Source organism: Neoarius graeffei, chromosome 4 (genome assembly GCF_027579695.1).
Source record: "Neoarius graeffei isolate fNeoGra1 chromosome 4, fNeoGra1.pri, whole genome shotgun sequence".
Classification (NCBI taxonomy): Eukaryota; Metazoa; Chordata; class Actinopteri; order Siluriformes; family Ariidae; genus Neoarius; species Neoarius graeffei.
In genome coordinates this window covers 35,705,006-35,722,436 of record NC_083572.1, presented here as the reverse complement: position 1 = coordinate 35,722,436, position 17,431 = coordinate 35,705,006, and the positions used below count along the sequence as shown (strand labels likewise).

Sequence of the window (17,431 nt, the reverse complement as noted above, 5' to 3'; positions counted from 1 at the left end):
GCCCGAGCGATATGTCCCGTCCTGTTCCGTCCCGGGTTTTAGCAACAACCCTCGGCTCACTCCGGGAGGACTGGTGCAACTGAACTCACTTTCTGTGGTATCCTGACTGAAATGTATTACATGCACTACCACCCCACACCACCAGGTGTTATGGTGGATCCTTTAGAACTAATGAGATACTCAATAGAGAGGTAGTGAGAGAATAACCAGTGACTTGTAAGTTGAGTTTGTGTGTAATAAAAAGCTAGGAATGGGATGCCTGTGAGTGACATCGTCCTTTGTGATTAAGTTATCACATATTGGCGATGAGGCTGTTAGCAAAAAGGGCGAATACAGGACCAGGAAGTTAATGAGCACAAACGACAACATGAACGTGACGATAGGTACCCTGTCGACATTTGATTCAAAAGAGCAGACTTGGGAAGAGTACTGCGAGATTCTTGAGCAGTTTTTTGAAGCTAATGGAATTGATGACGGAGATAAGCAGAGAACTATCCTCATCAGCGTGGTTGGACCAGCCACATACAAGCTCATAAGGAACCTGGTGAGTCCGGCTAAGCCCAATTCGAAAACTTATGATCAATTAACAACTTTAATGAAAAACCACTTCAATCCTAAACCGAGCGAGATTGTGCAGAGATATAAATTCGACTCGTGTTCCCGTCAGCCTGGTGAGACCATCAGTGCATTTGTAGCCGAGCTGAGAAGATTAGCTCAGGATTGTAACTTTGGCACTACACTGGAGCAAATGTTAAGAGATCGTCTGGTATGCGGTATCAACGATGACAGGATTCAAAGATGTTTGCTGTCCGAAACAGATTTGACATTTGAGAAGGAATTTAAGATTGCCGTAGCTACCGAAGCTGCTCGTAAAAATGCACAAGACCTGCAAACCAAAGCACCGTTAACATGCAACAGCATGAAAATGGAGGGAAAAGAGAGAAAAGGAGGAGATTGGAAAATGAAGGAGTGCTACCGATGTCACGGAAAACAACACAGCACATTGGAGTGTAAGTTTAAAGAAGCAAAATGTCACTGTTGTGGGAAAGTAGGACATATCGCCAAGGCTTGCCTAAATAAAAGTAAAGGAAGCATGCGACCCAGTGAAAAGAATCCACACAAAGAGCGGTGTGCACGTCCACAAAGAGCACACAACGTAAGCAAAAGGCAGGATGGTGATAGTTCTTTGGAGCAAGAGGAAGAAGCATTCACATTAGCCTGCGTGGAAGCAGAAACCTCAATAAAGAGAATTAACCCGTTTGAAGTAAAGGTGGAAGTGAATAGGAAGAAAGTAAACTTTGAAATTGACACAGGATGTAGTGTGAGTGTTATGAATGAGACAAAGTTTCAGGAGATATGGAACGAAAAAAAAGCGTCCACAGCTAAATGAAACCAAACTCTCACTGAGGTCATACACAGGAGAGAAAATCAAAGTAGCAGGAGTAGCAGATGTGGAAGTGACCTATGCACAGCAAGTGAAGACACTGCCCCTAGTGGTGGTAAAGGGTACTGGACCTAGCTTGTTAGGAAGAGGATGGTTAAAGGCTCTCAAGCTCAAGTGGGATGAAATAAAACATGTGAGAACAGAGGCACAGGTGCCACAGCAAGTACTCTCAAAGGACAAGGATGTTTTTGAAGAAGAGCTAGGCATGTTAAAAGGCATGAAAGCAACAATTCAAGTGTCTGCTGAGGCCTGTCCTAAGTTCTATCGGCCCCGCTCAGTTCCATATGCCATGAGGCCGAAAGTAGAAGAGGAGTTAGAGAGACTACTGAAAGAGGGCATTATAGCACCTGTTAAGTATGCTGAGTGGGCAGCACCCATTGTACCTGTCCTGAAGCCAGATGGTTCTGTCAGGATATGCTGCGACTACAAACTAACAGTAAACAGCGCCTCCTCGCTAGAACAATACCCTATTCCCCGCGTGGAAGACTTGTTTAACACACTGGCAGGAGGGAAACAGTTCTCCAAGCTTGATTTAAGTCATGCCTATCAATAGATTGTGATGGATGATGAGTCTAAAAAATATCTAACAGTAAACACACACCTTGGCCTGTTCACCTACAATAGGCTCGCCTTTGGGGTATCATCTGCTCCGGCAATTTTCCAGAGAACAATGGAAAGCTTGTTACAAGGCCTGCCCAGGGTGGCTGTGTATTTAGATGACATTCTGCTGACTGGGAGAGAGGAAGCCGAGCACCTGAGCATGCTGGACGAGGTACTCAGGAGACTAAAAGAAGCTGGCCTGCGACTTCACAGACGCAAGTGTGCATTCTTACAAAATGAAGTGGAGTACTTAGGTCACAAGATCAATGCAGAAGGCCTGCACCCAGTGCAAACCAAGGTGAGAGCCATTGAAGAGGCCTCACAGCCAACCACAGTGACCGAATTAAAAGCCTACCTTGGTCTGCTGAATTACTATAACAAGTTTCTCCCTAATCTGGCCACACGCTTAGCACCACTCCATCAGTTGCTGAGAAAAGATGCTCAGTGGACTTGGAACAAAGAGCAGGAAGATGCTTTTAGAATTTCCAAACAGATGCTGAAATCAGCCAAAGTCCTGAGTCACTATACAGCGGACAAAGACTTGGTACTGGCATGTGACGCCTCACCATATGGAGTGGGCACCGTGTTGTCTCATGTCATGGAAGATGGCAGCAAGAAGCCATTAGGCTTCATCCAAGAAGCACTATTCGCAACTCGACAAGGAGGAGTTGGCCATCATGTTTGGGATAAAGCGGTTCCATAAGTATATATATGGATGAACGTTTACAATTAGCACCGACCACAAACCGCTAATATCACTTTTCCATGAAAAGAAGCCTGTTCCACAGATGGGGTCACCGAGAGTGCAAAGGTGGGCAACATTGCTCAAAGCATATGAGTACAAAATCATATACAAACCAGGCAAGGAACACACAAACGCTGATGTGCTGAGCAGGTTGCCTCTGCCACAAACAGATGAAGAGGATGACACAGATCAAGTCCTCATGCTTGACGTAATGGAAGATCCACCAATCACAACAGCTCAAGTGAAGCAGTGGACAACCACAGATGGGACACTCTTGCAGGTGCTATCTTGGTGTCTGAAAGGATGGCCAAAGGAGGTGGATACAGCATTCAAACCCTACAGCCAGAGAAAGCTGGAGCTTAGTGTGAAAGAGGGATGTGTCCTCTGGGGGGCGAGGGTGGTTGTTCCAAAGAAGGGAAGGAATGTCATTTTGAAGCAACTGCACCAGACGCACCCAGGGATATCCAGAATGAAGGGCCTAGCACGCTCTTATGTGTGGTGGCCAGGGATGGACTCCGAGATCGAAAGGGAAGTTCAGTCCTGCCACACTTGTCAAGAAAACAGGAAGTGTCCAGCCGGGGCACCGCTTCATCCATGGGAGTGGCCTGAGACACCCTGGAGCAGACTGCATATTGATTATGCAGGTCCTTTCTTAGGCAAGATGTTTCTCATCATTGTAGATGCACACTCCAAATAGATTGACGCGCATCCAACAAACAGTGCAACTAGTCAAGTTACTATTGAAAAGCTCAGACAGTGCTTTAGCACACACGGCCTGCCCCAGACAATAGTATCTGACAATGGAACTTGTTTTACAAGTCAAGAATTTGAGACATTCCTGAAACAAAATGACGTATAGCACATGACATCTGCGCCTTTCCACCCGGCATCCAACGGCCTGGCAGAAAGAGCCGTTCAGACATTCAAACAAGGAATAAAGAAAATAAAAGGAGACACTTTGGAAACAAAAATAGCAAGATTTCTGTTCAACTACAAAATCACACCACAGACTACTACTGGCTTGTCACCGGCAGAAATGCTTATGTCCAGAAGACTGCGTTCAACATTGGATCTTCTACTGCCTGATGTGAAGTCAAAGATTAGCAAGAAACAACTCAAACAAAAAGAACAACATAACACACACAGTAAGTGGAGGAGTTTTACATCTGGTGATGACGTGTACATTCGCAATTACAGCCATGGACCCAAATGGATACCAGCGGTCATAGATGAGAACACAGGACCTGTATCCTATACAGTACAGACAGGAGATGGACGCGTGATGAGACGTCATGTCGACCAAATCCGAAAGCACCTTGCAACGTTGAACGACATGTCCAGACCAGAGGTGATGGTGGAGCTTAACAGTCTTCAGTTTCCAGAGCAAGCAGTGGAGGTCTTGCCTACAGACTCTGCCGTCCCGACTTCAGTGGAAGGGGAAGCGACTGAGCCTGCTGTGACAGCCCAGGTTCACCCTCCAGCTGACGATCCGTCAGATGCAAGAGCAGAATCATCACTGGTACTGCGTCGCTCTGAGTGCACAAGACAGACTCCTGCTTACCTAAAAGACTTTGTAAGACAGTAGTGAGTTCCCTCAAGTAAGAGCAAGAATGTGCTCTGGGATTCACTGGAAGGATGGTAGTCCACCCACCTTCCTCAATGTTAAAAAAAGAGTGATGTTGACATTTAATACCTGACAGATAGTATAACAGTGTTGAATTCTGTTAGATAGTCTAGATGATTGTTACAAGATGGCGTATTTGCAATTCACTGTTACAGTGCAAAATGAAGGTTGATGTTGAAGGTGATAGTGATGTTTAAGCTCACCTGGATAATTTACTCTTAAGGGGGGGAGGGATGAGGTATCCTGACTGAAATGTATTACATGCACTACCACTAGGGCTGGGCAATAAAATGATAACGATATGTATTGCGATAGACATGTACTTGATATCAATAGAAAATGCGTTCGATAGAACGTTTCGATAGAATGTTGTTGTTTTTTTTCAAGAAACAAGCGTTAGCCAGAGCCCTCTCTGGTTTAGGTCCGCTTTCAATCAACTGTTGTTGCGAAGCAAGCTTGGTTGCATGAGCAAAGGCACTCGTCCTCTGGTGCCTAGCAACGCATGGGGAGTGACACGCTGATAGCCAATCATGTAACAGAATCGCATTTGGTTGCGCCATCTCGTTGTCTCGTGGTCGTGTTGATTTTTTTTCCAGAAACAGCGTGGCCAAGAAAAGAAAGATGAGTGTCGGAACGAGCAAGGAAATTGTGGATAAAGTCAGTAAGGTCAGCTCGCCAGTGTGGGAGTTTTTTTTTTTTTTTAAATCGGATCGTAGTCAGACAAATGTTGTCTGCAAAATTTGCAAGACCATGGTTCCCAGCAAGAGTGGTAATACGACCAATTTGTTTTACCACCTCAGCCGTGCTCACCCTTTGGAATGCAGCCGTATCAAAGCACCTCGACAAACGCAACAAAAGCAGCAGACCACCATGGAGAGCTACTCGACATCAGTGCCTTATGATAAAGCAGATAAACGCCATAAAGATATAACCCAGGCAGTGACATATTACATAGCGAAGGACATGCTTCCTCTCAGCACGGTGGAGAAGCCCGGTTTTAAAAATCTACTCCATGTACTCGACCCACGGTATGTACCTCCAGGGCGAAAGTACTTTTCCAAGACTGCCATTCCCAAACTTTACCTGAAGTGCAAATAATCTGTGCAACAGGAAATATTGTCAGCCAAATACTTTGCTACAATCTCTGACCTGTGGTCAAGCCATACGTCTGAACCATACATTAGCTTGACCGTTCATTTCATAGACGAGACATGGAACCTAAAAACCAGATGCCTCGAAACGGCATATTTCCCTGATGACCATACTGCAGAAATCATTGCAGAAGGGTTGAAGGAGACGCTGCTGTCCTGGAGTCTAATTGAGCAAAAAATGGTGTGCATCACCACAGACAGTGGGGCAAATGTGGTGAAGGCCACTTCACTTAACGACTGGACAAGGCTACAGTGTTTTGGCCATCATTTGCATTCTGCAATTGGTGAGTAGCATTGTCATTTTGATGGTATCATCCATCCATGTTGGTTACTGGATTGATTTTATTAGCTAATGCATAATATTAATAATAATAATAGTTGTTGTTATTATTGTTTATTATTATTATTATTATTATTAGTAGTAGTAGTAGTAGTAGTAGTAGTGGTATTATTCATGAAGGCAGCTTTACACTAACTTACTGAACCTCATCTATTATCTGTAATTTATGCTGTCATTGTTTTTTCTACAGGTGCTGCAGGAAAGGACAGAAGAGTGGACAGGGCTGTAGGTGTTTGCAAGAAAGTGGTCTCTACCTTTTCTTACTCATGGAAGAAAAAGAGTGCACTCTCGAAAGCACAGCAACGTCTCCATCTTCCCACACACCAGCTGACCACAGAGTCACTAACCAGGTGGGGATCAAGGCAGAAGATGGTGGCAAGGGTCCTAGAGCAACAAAAGGCCATTACTGAAGTTCTGTCTGCTGACAAACACCAGGCACCTGATCCCAACTTGGCAAGACATCGATGTCCTTGAGTCTATGAATGCGGCCTTGGCTCCTCTCCTGGAGTTCACAGACTCCCTTTCTGGTGAGTCATATGTGACCGTCTCTTACGTGAAACCTGTGCTCCACCTGTTCTGCTCCAATTTGCTCCGAGTAAATGAGGGGGACACGGAGCTTACAAAAGAGATGAAGACAACAATAATGGCCTATCTTGATGAGAAGTATGCGGGCCGTGACACAGATGATCTCCTTGACATGGTTACCTTGATGGACCCCAGGTTCAAAATCCAGTACATCAGACCAGAGAAGGTAGGGGCCATTAAAATGAGAGCAGTGTCTGAGGCAGTGAATGAAGGCCAAGGCCAGTCACAGGCAGGGCCCTCTGAGGGAGCAGCAGATGAAGATGCAGAAGGTGCTGCTGTTGCTGCACCACCTCTACCACTGGGTGTGAAGAAGCAACGCAAGTCATTGGGGAGCTTCTTCAAAAAGCTGAGTCAAGAAGAGGTTGACCTGCCTCTCACTGATGAACAAAAAGTGGAGAGTGAGCTGGAAAGGTACCTGAGGTGCCCTGACGCAGACAGTGAGTCTGAACCCCTTGACTGGTGGAGGCTCCATGAATACAACTTCCCCAGATTGTCTCAGCTGGCAAAAAAGTACTTGTGTATCCCCGCCACCAGTACCCCCTCGTATACCCCTTTTCCACCAAATCAGTTCCAGGGCTGGTTTAGAGCTGCTGCTGGTGCTGGTTCACAACTCGTTCAACTTGTGAGCCAGCTGAGAACCAGTTTGCTTTTCCATAGCTCGTGAGGCTAAGCGGAGCCACGTCATTACGTCGCTGCATACGTCATTACGTCGCTGTATACGTCAGTTACGTCGCTGTATACGGAAGTTACGGCGCTACGTTTGCATAAACCTTGGCGCGAATATCAAAGCAAAAACAACACGGAAGAAGCAGCAGCGGCAACAACAATAATAATAAATTACTTCGCGTTTGTACAGCTGCTGCTTCTCGTCGCTTAAAAATGGTGATCTTTCGCTGTCTTGTTATTGTTGTTGGTCTTAACAACTCCCCCACCCCCCCCACCCCCGCTGACGTAAGCGGTTCTTTCCTCTGGCCCAGCAGAGAGTTGGTGCTAGCCTGGAACTGGTTTTTCTGGCCCCAGAGCCAGTTCTTTGTCAGTGGAAACAGAAAACCCGGTTCCAAACTAAGCACTGGCCCCGAACCAGCCCTGGAACTGCTTTGGTGGAAAAGGGGCAAGAGAGAATCTTTAGTACTGGGGGTAATATTGTTACATGCACCAGGGCAGCTTTAAAACCAGAGAAGGTAAACCAGCTGGTGTTCCTAGCACAAAACCTTGAGTGAAAATAAGCTACTTGAATATTTCAGATGTTACAGATGTAAAGTCTTAAGTCTACCTCAGTTTTACTTTAATTTCTTCTATGTTTACAAAACACTATTTTTATTTTATTAAACCTTGAATGAAAATATACTTGAATAGTTTAAGAATAGTCTAAGTCTACCTCAGTTTCACTCAATTTCTTTTATGTTTATAAAGCACTGCATATTTTTATTTATGTTTTTAAATGTTATTCACCAGAGGGTGAACTTTTTTTGCACTAAACTTGCAGTAAAAAATTAAAAATATATGACAGTCCTTCTCACATAGCAGGTTTTGCTATGTTTACATTTAACACTTTGCTCATGTTTTTATAACACTTGAGTTTTTTAAGCACTTTATTATTGATAATTGCTCAGTTTTCGTTGTGATCGTAACATTGAACATGCGTGTTGACATTCCTTGCTTATTGGCTGTCAGAGGAAGTTTAAGTTTAAAATAAATGTTTGAATTTAGAATTGTTCCCTCCTGGTCCTTATTTTAAATAGGTCATAAAATGTTTCAATAATTATCGATATTGACCAATATGAAACACTTATATCGTGATACAGATTTCAGCCATATCGCCCAGCCCTAACTACCACCCCACACTACCAGGTGTTATGGTGGATCCTTTAGAACTAATGAGATACTCAATAGAGAGGTAGTGAGAGAATAACCAGTGACTTGTAATTTGAGTTTGTGTGTAATAAAAAGCTAGGAACGGGATGCCTGTGAGTGACATCGTCCTTTGTGAGTATCACACTTTCCTTTTAAAAATAAATAAATAAAATAAATACTTTCCTTTTCTTGTAGTTTTCTTTTTCTGTAATTGTTGGTACTGCACCCTCTTTCAATACAGGCTTATAGCCAACGCTCCTCAACAGATCAGAGATCTTGTACGAGTCTTCAGTAAACTGTGCAGAGCAGAGGAGAGACCACTGCGTAGGCGCCCAATGTGCCCGTGAACTTCTCGCAAAATGCGTCCAAATCTTTGCAGTTTGAACATTCCTGGGCCATGAATGCAACGTAAATCCACCTTCTGTCATGTTGCTGTACTGGCCAGCAACACATCTATGTGGCATGGCGATAAATTAGCTCAAAATGGAGGATCAGAGTTGCAGTCAGCGCTGTTTTTTAGTATAGCGGAAGTGGTGATGAGACCAATAGACTTCCTGCTGTGACATTACGGACATCAAAGTCATTCACTAAGACCGCTACCTATATAAATCACTTTAATTGTAAAAATTACTAGATTAGATTTATTGTTAATGCTTAAAACCATTCCTGTGCCATTCTTGAGGTCTCAAGGCATTTATAAATGAAAGTGAGGCCATGGTTCTGCGTATATGCTTTAAGGTCAATTATAGTGGGAGTGAGAGTATTAAAGAACATACAAAAAAAAAACAGCATCAGTGGAGGTAAAAAGACACGGTGAACTCTCCTTAGAGCTGCCCACTTTGCCACCTCATCAGCAAAAGAATTACCCTTAGCCTATTCTTTTCCCCCCAGAATCATGACACTTAACTTTAACTATGGCTAATTGTAAAGTCAAAGCATGAATGAGGTCTGAGGCACACATGGCATTAGAGTTACAGTAATCCATTATCTGTAGCCACTTATCCTGTTCAACAGGGTCGCAGGCAAGCTGGAGCCTATCCTAGCTGACTATGGGCAAGAGGCGGGGTACACCCTGGACAAGTCACCAGGTTATCGCAGGGCTGACACAGAGACAAACAACCATTCACATTCACACCTATGGTCAATTTAGAGCCACCAATTAGCCTAACCATGGCCGTAACTACTATTGAGGACACCGAGGTCATATCCTCTGTATTTTTTTCAGAAATTTAAAATTGGTCTACGCTGAATTTGAGCAGTGATCAATGTAAAACACAGCGTCCACATCCACGTCATCTGTATTTCCCCCCAATAAAATTCACATTCGTCTAATGTCATCTGAAATCTCTTAGCCTCTATCTCTATCGTTGCCATGTCTAACGGAGCGTCACGCGACGTAGCCTATACTAGTGTCGGCCGGGGAAGTTGGGTTTTGGATAAAACAGGCAGGGTGTAGTCTACGCTCTATCTAGGGTGACCATTCGTCCGGATTTCGTCCGGACAGTCCGGTTTTAGAACCGTCTGTCCGGACGTCTGTCACGCGTCCTCACTTTTTACATTTTGTCCTCATTTCAGACCCTCAGCCGCCACCGTTGCATCAATCGTCACAAATCCCCGCCCATTATTTACACTTGCTATTCTGCGATGACATACAGGCAAAGATAGCCTACAGGGATTTCTCGTATACAAACATTCGCGCTGCGCACGCAGCTGATGGAGCCTCTACAGCCTCTGATTGTCTGGAAGCTGCTGTCACTCAAAAGCTGTGCTCACGTGATTGACTGATTTTTGCTCCTCCGAGCTGCGCGCGCAGTGCGAATGTTTGTATGGAAAAACCTATGAATGTTGGCACGCATGCTGTTGAACAATACTCATGCCGAAACGAAAGACGTCCTTTAAAAATGCTTGGTGCTTAGAGCATTGTTTTGTCGGCAAGAGCCAAAAAGGAGAACACTTCGCCTTCTGCAAGCTCTGTCGCATTGACATTGATGTGGGGAGCAGAGGTAAAGGTGCGATAGACAGACACGCGGACACAGACCGCCACAGAGAGAATGCCAGCAGTGCTGGACAGTCATCTTTAGCATCATTTTTTGCCCCAGCTCTACCAACCCCAATCGATGACAAAACCACTGCTGCTGAGCTGACTAAATTGTTCCACACCATTAAACACCATCACTCGTACAGGAGTTTAGACTGCTCTGCAAAAGTTGACACAACTCTTTACAGTGACTTTACAGTGATGTTTTGTTTCTTGTTGACATGGTCTTGACCATCATTTTCCACATTTCTCTTTTTGATAGGTGTTCCAAGTTAATAAATATATATTGACTTCATACGTTTTTTTATAAGTTTTTCTTACCCCCCCCCCGTAACGCGACGGTTTCCTAACTTTAGGGCCTTTGTCCTCACTTTTGGACACAAGTGTCCTAACTTACAGACTCATGTCGGTGGTCACCCTAGCTCTATCACATATGCCTACCTAACCTAACGTAGGCTAATAGTCACATCGCATTATAGAGCTTTACCCGAGTGCAAAATGAAAACGTTGCAACAAACTAAATTAAGGTTTGGACAGCCAACAGAAGTGCAGGGAAAGAGAAGGAGGGAAGGTGAGAAAATATTGTCAGTGCAGTGGCAGACCGTTCAGCGGTGTCATGCCAACTTTCCAAGGGGAAACGTTTCATTGTCATTGCCTATTACATTTTAGTTAGCATTTCGAGAAACATTCAAAACTACGTTATCACAGGCAGCCCTGTGCAGGGCTGAGTAAATGGGTTTGTTTGAGTAACTCTTTTTCTCTCATAACTCTCTCTTTCTCTCTCACTCACTCACACAGACACACACAAATAATACACTCTCACACACTCTCTCTAATACATAGTCTTCACACAGAACTAATAGCCCTACATTCTAATGTAATTTAAGATAATGAAATGTAAATAATGCCAATACTTCAGGTAGCTGAGCAATACACTCAGTTCAGTTTTGACTTTTATGTCAGACAAAACTCCACACTGATGATGAGTTCTGATGGCACAGTTTTAGAATTGTTAAAGTAAATGTGTTGTGAGCCAAACTTACATTACAGGCAATGGTGAGAATACTCTGTTTCAGAGAATGCATGCAAATGGATCTCAATTCAAGACAGCCAGATAGAATGATGCCTTTACATTACTGCTCAGAATGTCTCTACACATACAGACACCCACAAATAACACACAAACTCTCAGTCACTCTCTCTCTCTCTCTCTCTCTCTCTCTCTCACACACACACACACACACTCACACTATTATTATAAGGTGTAATACTAAAGCTTACAATTCAGCAGTTCACACCCTTTCTGTCATGTGTATGCTGCAGTGTAAATAATGCCAATACTTTAAGTAACTGGTACTTTAGGTATGTATACTCAGTTCAAGAGTTCACTACCTTTCTACTTTTATGTCAGATAAAACACCACAGTTATGGTGCCACAGTTGTAGAATTGTTAAAATAAATGTGTCCACCACCAAATCTATCCTTGGTTTGTTATTTATTTATTTAAGTTGTGCCGGGGGGGGGGGGGGGGGGGGGGGGGCCTTCGGTGCTGTCAGCCATGCTTGACCTCGGTATTTGAAAAATCCTGGTTACGGCCCTGAACCTAACCTGTATGTCTTTGGACTGTGGGGGAAACCGGAGCACTCAGAGGAAACCCATGCGGACACGGGGAGAACATGCAAACTCCACACAGAAAGGCCCTCGCCAGCTGCTGGGTTCAAACCCAGGACCTTCTTGCTGTGAAGCAACAGTGCTAACCACTACACTACCATGCCGCCCATTAGAGACATAGTTGTGTGTGTGTGTTTTTTTTAAATAGCAGTACAACATCAGTAACCTGATGAACCACTGTTATTAATAGTAGTGATATTTCTGCATAGCAAATAGTTTACTTGTAGATGTAGTAGTGTAATAGAAAAACAATAGACCCAACTGTCATGACATGCACACTGCTTGTTCGAAGTAATTGACTCATTCAGTGAAAGTGGCATGTTCAAAATAATAGCAGTGTGGAGTTTAATTAGAGAATTCATACATTCTGGGGAAAAAACAGGTGTCATTAATTGTCCTTTATTAAGGAAGAAGGGAAGCAAATGTTTCAAATCCATCCATTATCTGTAGCTGCTTATCCTGTTCCACAGGGTTGCAGGCAAGCTGGAGCCTATCCCAGCTGATTATGGGCGAGAGGCAGGGTACATCCTGGACAAGTCGCTAGATCATCGCAGTTATAAAATATATTTCCTTCTGAATTACTAAGTAAAATGAGCTGTTCCAAACACTGTTTGGAGAAACAACTTAATTTGATTAAAAAGTTGACTGGAGAGGGGAAAACATAGAAAGACGTGCAGCAAATTATAGAATGCTCAACTAAAATCTTAACTAAGCTTAATCCTCATGCAGGTACACACCCACATTTTTAACAAACATTTTTAAACAATTGTTTATTTGTAAACCACATGAAAATACCTGTAACTTGAACTGTCCCAACTCTCCCCATCTGGCCACTTTGAAAAATATCCTTAAATGTTTTTCCCCAGAAAACTACATGGTAGTGTAGTGGTTAGCATTGTTGCCTCACAGTAAGAAGATTCTGGGTTTGAGCCCAGTGGCTGACGGGGGCCTTTCTGTGGGGAGTTTGCATGTTCTCCCCGTGTCTGTGTGGGTTTCCTCTGGGTGCTCCGGTTTCCCCCACAGTTCAAGGACATTCGGTAAAGTTAACATGGGGTGGCCTTCGACTGAGGTGCCCTTGAGTGAAGCACCTAACCCCCAACTGCTCCCTGGGTGCTGTTAGCATGGCTGCCCACTGCTCTGGGAATGTGTGTGTGCTCATTGCTCATGTGTGTGTTTTCACTGCTTCAGATGGGTTAAATGCAGAGAGGAATTTCACAAGTGTATGTGTGATGAATAAAGTTCTCCTTCTTAATTTTTTTAAATATGTTTTATTGAGCTTATATAAACCACATACATTGAAATATACACTCAGTGCTCTTTTTTTTACATTACAAAACAAAATTGCAGAGTGTATATGGCACAGGATTCTTTATATAAAAATAATAAATAGGGCACACTGGTAATGTCAAACAAGACACAAAGGAAAAGGAGCCAAACAAACAACAGAAGGACAATGTATAAACATAAAATGGGTTGACCAGTGTCAAGGTCCTACCCCTCCCACCCCACTCTCCATCCTAAGAGACCATCTACTCTGTTAGTACCTTGCAAACAATTTTGCTTCGACATTGAGTAATGAGATAGGATGGTAGGGACTTACTTCCAGAGGATCCTTCCCTTTTTTTATAAATTACTGTAATCACAGCCTCAATAAAAGTAGTGGGTAAGCAACCACTGGTCTGAGCATATCCAAATGTTTTTAGTAAGTAAGGAGATATAATTTTGCAAAATGCTTTGTATAATTTCCCCGGCAGACCGTCTGGACCAGGTGTTTTATTATTCTTTAGTGAGGCAACAGTGCTCAGCACTTCTGTCATTGTAAGTTCTGAAATTAAAGTATCATAATCTTCTTTGTTTAGTCTAGGAAGGTCACATTTGTCCAGGAATGTATTAATAGTTGCTGATTCTGGAGAGGTTTTTGAGGTGTTATAGATCAGTATAAAATTCAAGCTTTTGTTTATCTTTATAATTTGTGAGTATTGTATTATTACTAGCTTTTACCATATGAATTGTTCTATCATTTTTAATTTTCCTAAGCTGCCTGGCTAATAATTTGTGGGGCTTTTCACCAAATTCAAATTACTTTTATCTGACAAAAAGGAATGCTTTACTTATTTTTGCTGACATAATCTTGTTGTATTCGTATTGCAATGTTGCTATTTTTCTATGTAAGACAATGGAGGGGGATTGTGCATTTTGCTTATCAAGTGATTTGATCTGGTCCTCTAATTATTTTAATTTTGACCTGTTTTCTTTCCTCCTTGAGGCTTCAAACAAAATTACACTACCTCTTATATTGGCTTTGAATGCCTCCCAAAGGATAAATGGGGCGGTCTCCGGGATCTCATCTCATCTCATTATCTCTAGCCGCTTTATCCTGTTCTACAGGGTCACAGGCAAGCTGGAGTCTATCCCAGCTGACTACGGGCGAAAGGCGGGGTACACCCTGGACAAGTCGCCAGATCATCACAGGGCTGACACATAGACACAGACAACCATTCACAATCACATTCACACCTACGGTCAATTTAGAGTCACCAGTTAACCTAACCTGCATGTCTTTGGACTGTGGGGGAAGCCGGAGCACCCGGAGGAAACCCACGCGGACACGGGGAGAACATGCAAACTCCACATAGAAAGGCCCTCGCCGGCCACGGGGCTCGAACCCGGACCTTCTTGCTGTGAGGCGACAGCGCTAACCACTACACCACCGTGCCGCCCGGTCTCCGGGATATCGTTGGTTTCATAGTATAAAGAGATCTGAGCTCTTAAGTATTCACAAAATTTCTTTTCAATTAATAATTGTGGATTCATTCTCCAAAAAGTAGGTGGTTTATCTATATGGTCTAAACACAAAGAAAAGGTTAGAGGACTGTGGATATTTAGTATGTACTGTAAAGGGAATGAGCCTGGCATCCACTAAAAAATAATCTATCTTGCTGTAAGAATTATGGACCGATGAAAAAAAGGAGTAGTCCCTACTTGAAGGGTTCATAATTCTCCATATGTCCAAAATGTTTGTATTTTTAATGAACGTGTTTAGAAATTTGGATGGGGCATTTCTTGGGAGCTTCTTTATGGAGGACCTGTCAAGATATGTGTCCAAGACAGTGCCTAAAGAAGTGTCCATCATCAAAGTCAAAGCACACATGAGACAAAACACAGAAGAAGGAAAAGGAAATGTGCTAGCACAGGGTTTCTCAAACTTCTTTGCTCTGGGGCCTAGTAATGTTAGGCCTTGGTGCTGCAAGGCCCTGCATAGGCCTACACCTCTGTGCGCCCCCCTGAAACCCACACACACACACACACACACACACGTCGTGTGCGCCTCCATAGATAGATAGATAGATACTGTAGATACATACATACATACATACCAGGGGCGATTTCTCAGAGACAACAAGGGAAGCCGAGCTTCCCCTAAAATTCTCTCCCCAAACTGCGGCATCTACGACGTTGAATTCTCATTAAAACAATAACTTGCATAACATAATATATGCCCAAGATTGTATTTACGTTCATTACTATCCTGTAACTTATTTGAGTGAAGTCTGACGAACTTGCAGTTCGCTACGAGAATCACCTTTACTGCCAGGCTGTAACCAGCGTTGCCAGATACTGCTGACGTTTTCCAGCCAAAATATGTTCAAAACCCTCCAAAATGCACTTAAAACTGCCCAATCTGGCAACACTGGCTGTAACCTTTCTTATTTCAATGGGCTCTATGGCTGGCAGCCGGGTATCCGTTGCAGTCTATGAGAGGGCTCTGAACAGCCAATTTCGGCTAGTTGTTATTGGTTAAAATCGACAAAATCGTCACTTCCAGGGAAGCCGGGCTTCTCTGGGACTAAACGAGACAGTGGGAGGGACAAGAAGCCGAGCTGATGAAGGATTATTGGAGGTAGTGTTTGAAAGACATGAGGAGGGCGGGCTCTGTACTTCGGCATCGGCGAGGAACACGGAAGTATGATCAGTGAGTCCCCAGCGGATGTCGAGAAAGTGTAGTCATGTGCCAAAGTGCTGTCCGACTTTCTTTTCATATAAACATTTCTTCTCATTGATGTCTCTGTACATTACTCTGTAAATAAATGTAAATATTACTCGTTGTGCTCCGTTAACTTTCATCCATTCTATCAGTTTGATCATTCGTGAATTCACTCGTTTATTTCATTTGTAGTTCAATCTGGTTGTAGGCTAGCTTGAGCCTTATTGGGATCTGCAGTGCTAGCTGCTAACAGAAATTGGTGAAGTCTCTGGAAAGCACAACCAGCTAGTATGACAGGGTCACAGACCATTTTCTGGAAAAGGAGCGGAGGGCAGAATTTGTGTATAAATAGTGTGCATCATATAATGTTCATGAATCTGAAGTGTGTATATTGTTCAGTAATGTTAAGAGAATGGTGGGCTCTGTGTTATAGGTTATACCTGGGTATAGAGTGCTTCGAGATCAGCGCGAACCCGGCGGTGGCCATATTGGAAGTCAGACGTCACTGTGTCAGTGCATTGTTGTTGCTCAGCGAAGCAAAATGCCGAATACGTGTGTCATTGTTGGCTGTAGTAGCCGGGGGAAAAGGGTGGCAAAAGCTTCCACAGACTCCCTAAAGTCGTGACTAACCAGGGAATTGCAGCACAGGAGAAAAGCGAGCGGAGGAGACGACAGTGGCTGGCTGCCATTAACCGATCAAATTTAGGACAACTTGACTGTATCCGGATTTGTTCTGATCACTTTGTGACAGGTAGGTTAAATTGTCTTGAATTTCATAGTTACTAAAATAAATGTGATACAAACTTATCCTTTCTATGTACTTTCAGCAATGATTAATGGATATATTTGTCACATAGAGAATAGAATAGAATAGAAAGCCTTTATTGTCATCACACAGAGTATAATGAAATTCAGAGCTGCTCCATAAAGTGCACACACACATAGAATAAAAAGAAAAGGTATATTCAAAATACAAAAACTACTATTGAACTACTAGTTACTATATACAGACACATTTGTATAGGTCCTGCATGGAGAATACACACAAGACAAAGCACAGTAGATAAAACCTTAAGGGCAAGTAAAGTGGCTGATAGTAGCAGCATCCAGTGGTGTGCAACCATGTGTAACATAATTACAGTTCAAGTATATTGGCATTGTAATAACAGTGTATACCTACACATATACACACACACACACACACACACACATACATATATATATATATATATATATATATATATATATATATATATATATATATATATATATATATATACACATACATACACACACACACATTAGGTAGCTTATGTCTACTGCAGTGCATTGTTGCATCAAATGGCATTTAAGATCTAGGCCTAGTAATGTTTATGTACACATGCTGTTAGTAC

The 17,431-nt window shown here is 43.1% G+C and overlaps 1 pseudogene; it reads left to right on the top strand.

Moving 5' to 3' along the window:
- The first annotated feature begins 367 nt into the window (after positions 1-367).
- On the top strand, positions 368-4,374 carry LOC132884559 (uncharacterized protein K02A2.6-like; annotated as a pseudogene).
- The last annotated feature ends 13,057 nt before the right edge of the window (positions 4,375-17,431 follow it).